The 10654-nt window shown below is 45.9% G+C and overlaps 1 protein-coding gene across 2 annotated transcripts in view; it reads right to left on the reverse strand.

Moving 5' to 3' along the window:
• Positions 1-10276, reverse strand: part of LRRC8D (leucine rich repeat containing 8 VRAC subunit D) — a 143641-nt gene extending 133365 nt beyond the window's left edge. For both annotated transcript variants that reach the window (XM_004699271.2, XM_045292144.1), the window contains exon 1: positions 10107-10276. The gene's annotated coding sequence lies outside the window, so the exon portion shown is untranslated. The remainder of the gene's footprint in view (positions 1-10106) is intronic.
• Positions 10277-10654: the final 378 nt, after the last annotated feature.

Raw genomic sequence — 10654 nt, forward strand, 5'->3', positions numbered from 1 at the left:
AATCACAAGGTCAGCCATTCAAATACACTAGCTGCTCCACAGGAGAAAGATGAGGCTTCCTGCTCCCGTAAAGATTTAGTGTTAGAAACCCAAATGGCAACTCTACTCTATCCTATAGTATTGGACTCAAGGGCCACACAGGTGACACTCTCTCTCCTGCACCACTGGCACTCTGGATAGTGCAAGAGAAAGCATCAAAACAACATGGTCGCTTCAAGAACCTCGGTTCTAGGATTCAGTTCCACTCAACGGATTTTAGTAACAGGTTGCTATTTGCTGGCCCAGAAGCCTAACAGTCTGGGTGTGACTACAGTTGCCTGTACTCAACCAGCTGCGTTAGCAGGATCCAGAGGTCAGTTCATGGACAGAGGGTCACGAAGCAGGTAGGTTGTAAGGTCCCTTTACACTGCAACATCTGGTTCTCTTTTTTGTGTGTCCTAGCAAAAATATTAACAGGTACCATGAAATGAACCCAGGGAGCTAAGAGGGAGCAGGTGAGGAGACAAGGTGTGCAATGACACAAGCCTGGGTTCAAATTCCAGCTGTACCACTTCTGTGTGACTTTCCCCACATCACATAACCTGCCTTTAAGCTTCAATTCCTTCATCTGGAAAGTGAGAACATATATAAATTCCAGCGCATAGGTTTGAGCAACCAATAAATGCTGCATAAGTAGTAGTTAATTGCTAGTGACTTTGGATGTTCCAAAAATTGTACCACTGCTTATTTAAAATAAGGAATTAGCAAGCCTTTTAAGCCCAGTTAATTTTAAATAATCTAGATTCTCGAATATAGTGAAAACTCAAAGTCTGACACTAGTTATATCTGCCAACTCACTGATTTCAAAAGATTATTCAGAAGGGTGCCAGTCTCCAAAACATCTGGATTTTCAAATATTTCTTAGGGTGAGGTTGGGTAATAATCTACAAAGATCATTTCCAACTAATGGCATTTGGGCCCAGCCATCAACCCTGTCCCGCCTCCCGCCTCCCGTGGGGAAGGTGTGAAGCAGCAGCTCTCGGGGCCAGCATCTTCACAGAGACAGGCTGTCTTGCACAGTCGTTCTTTCCTCTCCCTTCTAAAATCCCTTGCGGTGTTGATGCTAAGACTTAGCAGTGGGATTTACGCATGACTGGGGAAGTGAATTGCTCACTGGCAATGTTCCTAACTATTACCAACAGGCAAGGGAGGAAAGAAAAAAAAATTAAGAAAGGCACATGCGTAATGGAATCTAACATTAATATTTGTAAGCCTTCCCCGATAGCAGATGTCAAAGGGGAGATACGGACGGACAACGGGAGAAACCCGGCGCAGCAGTGACTCACCAACTTTTGATTTTAGAGAGTTGTAAAGTTTCCAAAAGACTGTCACAAAACTGCCAGATTTTATGTGACCGAGACATGACGCCAAATAGCAAACTACCATCATGTACCCTACCGTAAAAACACCAGAAGCTCTCAGAGACCCTTGGAATTGCGGAAACGTTGTACCCAAATGGAAACTGGAACATCGCCTCGGTTTTTCTCATCTTCCCCTGGGTGGGAGGAAGTGTCGCCATGGATCCACGTCTGGAAACCACTGCTCAAGGATGGATTCAGTTGGCCCCATCATGCCATCCAGGCCAAGGGGCCGGGTCTCAGAGTGGTACGGAGGTTCCACTGTGGGACAGCTGCTGTCTTGGGCATCCCCTGCTCAGGAGAGGGGTTACATGGGTCTGACACATGAATGTTTCAAGTTGTTTTGACAGTATCTTGCATCAGTACCCACCTGTGTGTGCAATTATGTACAACCATGGCTTTCAGCCTCGGTGGGGCTTTTCAGTACTGCCCTGCTTAGCCCTCCCCCAGAGAGGCTGACTCCCCCTGGAGAGGTGAGGCAAGGCCTGAACACGTATATTTTTCAAGTGCCCCTTTGTTTGACTTTTACGCCAGCTATGATTAGTACATTATTTCCCTGCCTTCAACCAGGATTTGGGCCATACAAAACTTTAAGGTAAACCGCTTTGCTCTCTGCTCAGGCAACAGAAACTAACGGAGAACCCACCGTGTCCGGCACGCCAGGGAAGCCGTGCGAACAGGACAGATTCCTCGCTGTTCTGACCACACGGAGGGCGAGCTGGAGGTTGGAGACATGGGAGCAGGCAATTAAAGTACCACCTCAAGGTTGACTTACATTAGAGTCACAGGAAAGGCTTCCTCTCTCCCTATCCTAATGGTTTCTTAACAGCTCTTTCCAGAAACTCAAAAGTCCTATTGGTTTTAATCTGAGGCACAGATGGGCAAAACCCATATTCTCCCGGAGCTTACACTCTGGGAGAAAGGCCCATACTTTCTAGGTATCATTATGTGAATCATGGGAGCACAGGTGTCTTTCTTAAGGATGTTGATGTTGGGTGCCCACAAGTCAAATCCAACTCACAGTAAACCTACGCACCACAGCACAATGCAAGGCCCAGTCCAGTGTTGGCCTCACAGTTGTTCTTAGGGTTCAGCTGATGGAGATAGCCTCTGTGTCGACCCATCTGGTCCAGAACCTTCTTTTTCCCTGCCCCTCTACTTTACCATGCATGATGTCCTTCTCCAGGGACTGGTCTCTCATGAGGACATGTCCAAAGACCATGGGGCAAAATATCACCATCCTATACTCTAAGGAGCATTCTGGTTGTATTTCTTCTAAGAAAGATATTGGTTCAAAATTAGGGGCATTTATCCTTTTTTTCTTCTTCTTCTTAAGGATAGGAATTTAGAGCCAACATCTTTGGATCAAATTTAGCATTCCCGGTCCTTGTGATCTGTAGTAGTAAACTGGGACAACATGGTATCAGAATATTTCCTATTTCCCAGGCTTCCCCAAGACATTATCTGAAGAGAGTTCTGTAATTTCCTACGAACACCTGATCTAACCTTTGCCCATACAGAAACTCTCCTGCAGATCTTCTGATGACTAACACGTCCAAGTATGGTTTCCCTGGAGTAAGTCCCCATTGGTTAAGTATTTCACGATTCGAAAGAGTTTGTTATCATATGTAAACCTAGAAATTCCACTGTGTGCTCTTTCTTTTGACTTAATTATGTAAATAAGACCTGAGGGACCCTACTGTTTACACACCAACCAGAGATAAGTCTTTATCCTTAGCCTGTATTTGTGGTCCTTAAGACAATAAGATTCTAGTGCCAGGTCTGTCACATATGTAAACTTGAGCTTCACACATCACGGCCCAATGCTTTGACTTTATCTATAAAAGTCAATGACTGATCCACTCCAGCTACATTTTCCAAAATGACTTCAAATTTGACAACTTAGCCTTTGAACATCCAAGAGGACAATTATCTAGGGGTTTTCAATGATTTTCTCATGAACGTTCATATATTCACAAAACAGCTCTTCTTCCCAAAGGAGACCAGGGTCAAAAGTAAAACCAACCAGCTTGTACCCTCTGGACAGGCAACACTTGAGAAAGAGATCAGGACACAATGGACACTCCTAACAAAAAGGTCACACTGGGGTAGTTGGGAGTTGGGAGATTTTCACTCAAGAATTCCATCAACAAGGAACCCTGCTGGCTTAGTGGGTTAAGCATTGGGTAGCTAACCTCAAGGCCACCCGCTGGAAACCACCAGGAGCTCTCCGGGAGAAAGAGTAGGCTTGCTACTCCTATAGAGAGTTAGTCTCAGAAGCACACAGGGGCAGTTCGGCCTTGTCCTACAGGATGGTGATAAGTTGGGATTCACCCCATGGCAGTGAGTTAACACCATCAATGCTGATGGATGGCGGCCACACAAGCCCAGTCAGGTATTTAAATGTAATTTGTGAGACAGATCAGAATATCCTGACAAGTCAGCGTGATATTATCTAAGATTTCTGGCCCACCTGTTTCAAAGGTTTTCTATCTGGGGATGGTAACTTCCCTAATGTCTTCTCAGGAAAGATGAAAAGTCTGAGTGAAGTATGAAATTACACAAAGGACAAATTAAGCATGTTTGGGGAGCAAAGGTTTGTTTGTAAACCCCTATCTTCTCTCTTTATCTCAAAAGTACAGCTGTCACTATTTCCAGTATATTTGTAAAAAAATTTAATTAAATTAAAGGAAATATTTGGGGAAAGAGAAAGAAGAGAAAAAGCTTGGCCCACGTGGAAACCAAATTCCTATGTGGTTTTTGCCAGTACCAGCTTCCCTACCTAACTCTTCACAAATTTCAAAAGCAACTCTCATCTGGCAAGCATCTGATTTGCATAAAACATTAGAACCTCATGTCCAGATTTCTAAACAGAATTACAAAGGTCCCAGAGGATGGAGTACAAATTTCAGAAGCTTGCAACAGACTCAAAGCAAGTTTAAAAGGGCACCTTATCAGGTGCAATCATTGCTACAGCCGAAGGCAGTGTGGTGTGGCCACAGACAGATTCCTAGAAGCCCCTAAACGAAGGGTTACTCAGCTGCTGAAAAGTCTTTGCCTTCAGCACTCAGAACCCCTGACTCTCAAAGGGCACAGCCACGCAGAGCAGTGGGCCTTCTGCAGCACTGATAGGCAGGACTCAGACCTTTCGGCAAGCTCATCCTTCGCTCCTCACTCACATGATGGAGGAGCAAGATTCTAAAATCTTAACAGGCTAGAATATTAGACACCCCCACCCCCACCCCCCAAAAAGGGACAAAACTGAACAAGCAAAAAAAAATTTTAAGAAAAATCTTGCAAATTTCTTTGTCCAACAAATGCCAGATGCGGCATCTCATATCTTTACATGAGTCTGGGTTAGAGGCTGCTTTAAAAACAAAAAGAGGCAACTGTAAGTTTAAGCTGCAGTACATAGTTGCACGTGCCTCCATCTAAGGAAACAGCTCTCCTGCCAGGTGACATTTCTAATACCGTATCGAATTCTGGGCACCACTATTTCCCATGAGAAATGCTAATAAAGACAATACCCATAGATCATATCATTGTGCTGATGCTGACTCATAGCAACCCTCTATGACAGGATGGACCTGCCCCTGTGGGTTTCCATGACTCCAACTCTTTAGGAGAGTAGAAAACCCCATCTTTCTCCTGCAGAGCTGCTGGTGGCTTTGAACTGCTGACCTTGCAGTCAGCAGCCCAGCAGGCAACCACTATGCCACCAGGGGCCATTGAGCACAAACAATGTGAGTCATCCCATCGTCCTTGTGCACTAGGGGCTGTCCTGTGGAAGTCGGTGGCTCCAGAGGAATAGAACCATTGGAAGAAAGCTTCAAGGAGGAAGTCTTTGATGCAAATGAGGAAAACCTCTCTAATCATACAAACTATCCATATTTGTCATAAAATAACTTCGGAAGTAGAGCGCTCTCTGTTCCTGGGTCATTTAAACAGAGACTGGCTAGCATTTATTAGCAAGGAAAGGTAATACAAATAAGAAGGTAGATCAGGTTTGAGAGGATAATTCAGTCAAGTGGCATAATATAGTTTTTAAAGTTTATGTTTCTCAAACCAGTTTGGTGAGGAGTATCTGGGTCTTCAAAGTTAAGATTCAACTACTGGTCTCCATTCTTATGGAGCAAGGGAAAAACACAGAAGGAAACCCAAGACTCAGCAAAGGAACCAGACCACGGGACTAGCTCCCTCCACGGACCCTGGCTCCTCAACCTGGGTGTCCTGCTGGTGTCCTGCTGCTCCCACCAAGAGCTCTGGTCAGGGACACAATGTCTGGATTCCGACAGGATGGGGAAAAACTATGGACTAAAACTTTAAATTCTTAAAGAGTCTAGATTTTGGACCTATGAAGAATCTCGGAGGCGACTGCCCTGCGATACTCTTCAAACTCTGAAGCAAAACTATCCCCTGAAGTCACCTATTAACCAAACAGCAGATGTTACTCATTGAATTGTCTCCCCCCAAATGTGTTGTAAATCCTAACCTTTATGCCTGTGGTTACAATCCCATTTGAGAATGGATAGTTTTTGTTATCAACTCATAGAGACCCTGTAAGACAGTGATTCTCAACCTGTGGGTCGCAACCCCTTTGGTGGTCGAACGACCCTTTCACAGGGGTCGCCCGATTCATAACAGTAGCAAAATTACAGTTATGAAGTAGCAATGAAAATAATTTTATGGTTGGGGGGGTCACCACAACATGAGGAACTGTATGAAAGGGTCGCAGCATTAGGAAGGTTGAGACCCACTGCTGTAAGAGAAAAATGAACTGCCCCTGAGAGTTTTCAAGATTTTAACTCTTGCAGGCATCCTAAAACTACCGCCCACGGGCCACATGCGGCCCTCTGAGGACATTTATCTGGCCCACAGGGAGTTTTTGCCCCGTTTAGTTTTCACTTCAGAATAAGATATATGCAGTGTGCATAAGAATTTGTTCATAGTTATTTTTTTAACTATAGTCCAGCCCTCCAATGGGTCTGAGGGACAGTGAAATGGGCCCCTGTTTAAAAAGTTTGAGGGCCCCTGCTTTAGGAGAATAGAAAGTCTCACCTTTCTCCCACAGAGGGACTGGTGGTTTTGAACTGCTAACCTTGCAGTTAGCACCCCAACGAGCAGCCAACTATATACCACCAGGGCCTGAACTCCAGTTGATGGCAATGAGTCTGCTTTTTGGAGTTTTGCTAATGTGACAGAACAAGTGTAAAGGCATCTTTAGCACATCCTCCTGGCCATTCAAATCTTCTGTAGTAAATCCCATACTCCTGCAGCCCACTAGATGGGTCCAGCACCCTCAGGGAGTGGTATCACCCACTTTGGGAAGCACTAGTGTAGGGCGTGTCATAAATCAACCTCTTTTTGATATATAAAAGAGATTCATCAAGCAAGCCAGTGAGCAGAGATGGGCTGTGCTAGATGATGCCAAGACACATGGAGATCCCCAAGGAAGCAGGAGGCAGAAGCTGAAGAGACAGGAACCTTCCTCGCGAGCTGAAAAAGAAAGTCTTCCCCTCGGGGCAGCACCCTGAACTCAGGCCTCCAAAACGCTGACAAATACTTTTGTCTGTTAAAGCCACCCTTTTGTGATATTTCCATTATAGCAGCACTAGATCACCAAGACAGCGGGCTAACTGACAAAATACAGAAAGTCACACTTGAGTGATACACTCTCTTTAAAAATTATCTACATGAGACCAAATGGATAACAGTTACTCATTTAGGAGACACTAAGTTAAAGAGGATGAAACAACTGGAACACAATGTGAAGAATGTGACTGATGTTGTTGAATGGGAGCATGTTTGGTATGTCTATTTCCAGGAAAACGAGATATATATATACATATATATATATATATATTTTTTTTTTTTTTAAATGAGAAGCTAGACCAGGGTTGCTCTAAACCCCTTCCCAAGTCTGGTTCTATGCCTTGACACTTCTCCCAGGTTTATACTGTCTTGCTATTTGGTCTGTCACAATCTCTTAAAAAGGCTTCTCCCCAAGATTTGCCAGATAATCTCTTCAGGTCTGAGCACAGCAGATGTCTCTGAGGTTGGTCCTCCTAACCTAAGTGTTACTCTTCACGCGTCAAGAACCATCTCCCTCAAGACTTAGTGTGGGATGGAATTCTGCTTCTCCGAGGCCACAGGGGTGTTCTAAGTAAGGATTTCTCAGCCTCTGGGCTGCTGGCAGCTCAGCCAGGTCCAGTCTTTGTTGTGGGGCTTGCCTGTATATGATAAGCTTCTCAGGACCTTACAACTCAAGTGAGTTCACGTCCCTCCATCAATGGATTAGCAGCAGCACCCACCAGGTTTTGAAGCTTCCAGGGCAGTGTCCTTGCAAATTGCACAATTCAGAAAACAGTACCCCTTCCAGGACCTTAACAAAGACTGCTGAGGGGCAAAATCACTCTCGGTTGAAACGGCTGGTCTTGAGACAAAAGATTACCACCACTAATTTGGGGTTCTTGGTTCCCACTAACAAGTTTCTCTCTGCCTTCCTTCATTAGTCACGTCCTTTGCTCCAGTCAGAAAACCTATCTACTGTTTTTGAATCAAGATTACCGAATGCCACTTCCTTAACATGGGCTCCTTCCCACTTCCTCTGAGGCAACCACCCGCCTCAAAAGTCAATCCATTCAGAGTGATCAGACCTCCCCCAACACACACACACACTCACTCACTCACTCTCTCTCCCACTTGGCTAGAAGCAGCCTTCCTGTTTCAGAATTCCCTGCCCTCGTATACAACGGCAATGATGCGGTGTCCTCACGTGTACCCATCTTATCTACCCACTGGGATTCATGAGGAATCCTCTCCTTCCTTGTGAAGGTCCCACAGCACTCACTGTGGCTCTCTGCTTTTTGCTGGCACTAAACGGACTGGTGTTTCTTACAGTGTCAGACACCAGCTCCAGCTAGAAACACGCCCATATCCCCTCCCCACTACCTTTCAAGACATAAGGGATCATGAGTACACAGCGTGGACACATCTCAGCTCTTCCACAGCCAGTTCTCACTGTATAGTGCTGAGGGGGTATCAAATCCAATTTCCAAAACACAGCCACCAAAACCACAGAATGATTTGGACATGACTGTGTAATAGACTTTCCTAAAGTTTATCAAAAACAGCTCTGAATTAAAAAGGGGGGCAAATTCTCAACAAGTATAAAAATCAAAACCAAAAACTGGACTAGAGAGGAGGGAGAAAGAGACACAAACATGGCTCACTATTTTGACAGTTGCATCATATACTACTCAACATGGTGTTGGAAAAGACTGGGGGATGGGCAGAGACGGGAGGTAACTTAAGGACAGCTTCCTCTCTGACCTTGTAATCTGTCGAGTTATAATCAACAAAGTACACACACACACCCTCAATAAAAATAAGGCCAATCTATGATTTAAAAGTTCAGATATATAAACAATATTAATTCACAGTTTCAGAACTGTTTTCCCCTCCCGTTCCTAAATTGATGGCCTCAATCATTTTATTGGGGTGCTCTCAACAGCCTACAGAAGCCAAATACTGCAAACCAGAATTCTAATTTGACCACCTAAATTTCAATCTCAGGAACTTCGTTATTTTGCTTTCAGATTTCAAGGAGATTTCCATTCTTGCTAAAAACAGGAGAACCTACAACTGTCGCCCTGAGCGGAGCTGGCTGACAATAGGTGTTAGGGCAACATTTATGGATGCATAAAAGCTGTCTTTTAAAAATAAAACACACAGGCTAATGAGGGAGGGGGGAGCGGGGAGGGAGGGGGAAAATGAGGAGCTAATGTCGGGGATTTAAGTGGAGAGAAAATGTTTTGAGAATGATGTACAAATGCGCTTTACACAATTGATGTGTGTATGGATTGCGATAACAGTTGTATGAGCCCCTAATAAAATGTTAAAAAAAAACACACACACACAAAGCTGTTTGATGGCCCTATTTATTGGTTATGGTACTGGATTCTTCCTACAGATCTGGAGGAGTGAGAGACCTGTGAGGCTTTGGTGGGATCCTCTGAATCGCCTCCATTCTTAGCATTTGGGTGGCCCTTTAGGTACTTACAAGGGAAACAGCACCTAGCATTGCTCCTTGCCTGCATGCTTCCAATGGATCCGACCACTCGCCCTCCAAACTCACTGCAACTGTCGGGACCGACTCATGGGGACCCTAGCAGGGCAGGAGAACTGCTCCCCAGGCTGAATCTTTTACGGGAGTAGAAAGCCTCATCTTCACTAGCCCACGGAGGGGTAGTGGTGATCGCAGCCCAGCATGTCCGACCACCACAATAGGAGCTTTCTGCACCGAATTTTATTAATAAAGCTACTAAGGAAAGTGTTGCATCAGCTCTTTCTTCAGGCCTATGTTACTTTCAAATGTGTCCTCCCATCTTTCTCTGATCCAAAGAAAATATTTTTCCAAGTCATGGAGATAGAACAGAAGCAACAGTAAGTATAACATACTGGCCCAAGTGGTTCAGGATGCGCCCCACGTTAGGCTACGACTTCCCAATACCTCCACATCCCCCATGTTTCTGCCTACCCCTTGATTGATCCCTCTGTCTCCATTTGTGCGCCTCTCCCTTCCCCTTCCCAAACTCTACCTCCACATCTACTGTTACCACCTCCCCCCGGCCCCCCACAATCACAATTGCGGACCAGATGAGACCTGTTACTGCAACTTCCACCTTTTCCTCCCCAGCAGAGACCTACCTCTCTTCCCAAGGACTGGCAGCAGCTCTTCTTCACTGCAGCTGGTTCTTTAAGAGCCCCAAATCTCATTTCTTTATCCCTAACGTATGCCCCGAACAGAGGGGGCAGAAAGGCGAAGACCCTTATTGGCTCTTAAGGACCTGAACTTGATGGTCCTTTCTCCAAACACCCTCAATTTCTCGTCTCCTTCCCAAGCCCCTGTGCAGTATTCCAGCTGAAGTCCCGCTCCTAAGTGCCCACGCCTCCAAACAAGCTAGAAGCGGATTATACCGGTACCCAACCCGGAGATGGCCCGCGGGCGGGCTGGGTGCACCTGCGGGTCCCCTTCGCCCGCCCTCCGAGCGAGGGGCGGGGCGCCGGGCCCTGCCCAGCCCACCGGGCGAGGGGCAAAGCGGAGGGGAGGCGTTTCGGGAGAAGTTAAAGGGCTCACCTTCGGGCACCGGGCCAGCAAGGCCCGGCACGAGACACCCAGCTCCGGGAGCAAGCGGAGGCGCCGTCCTCGGGCGCCCCAGCCCCGGCGATTAGGACGGAAGGAGGAAAGAGGAGGG

This window comes from Echinops telfairi, unplaced genomic scaffold, assembly GCF_000313985.2.
Source record: "Echinops telfairi isolate 266 unplaced genomic scaffold, ASM31398v2 ScPeMD7_443;HRSCAF=831, whole genome shotgun sequence".
Lineage (NCBI taxonomy): Eukaryota > Metazoa > Chordata > Mammalia > Afrosoricida > Tenrecidae > Echinops > Echinops telfairi.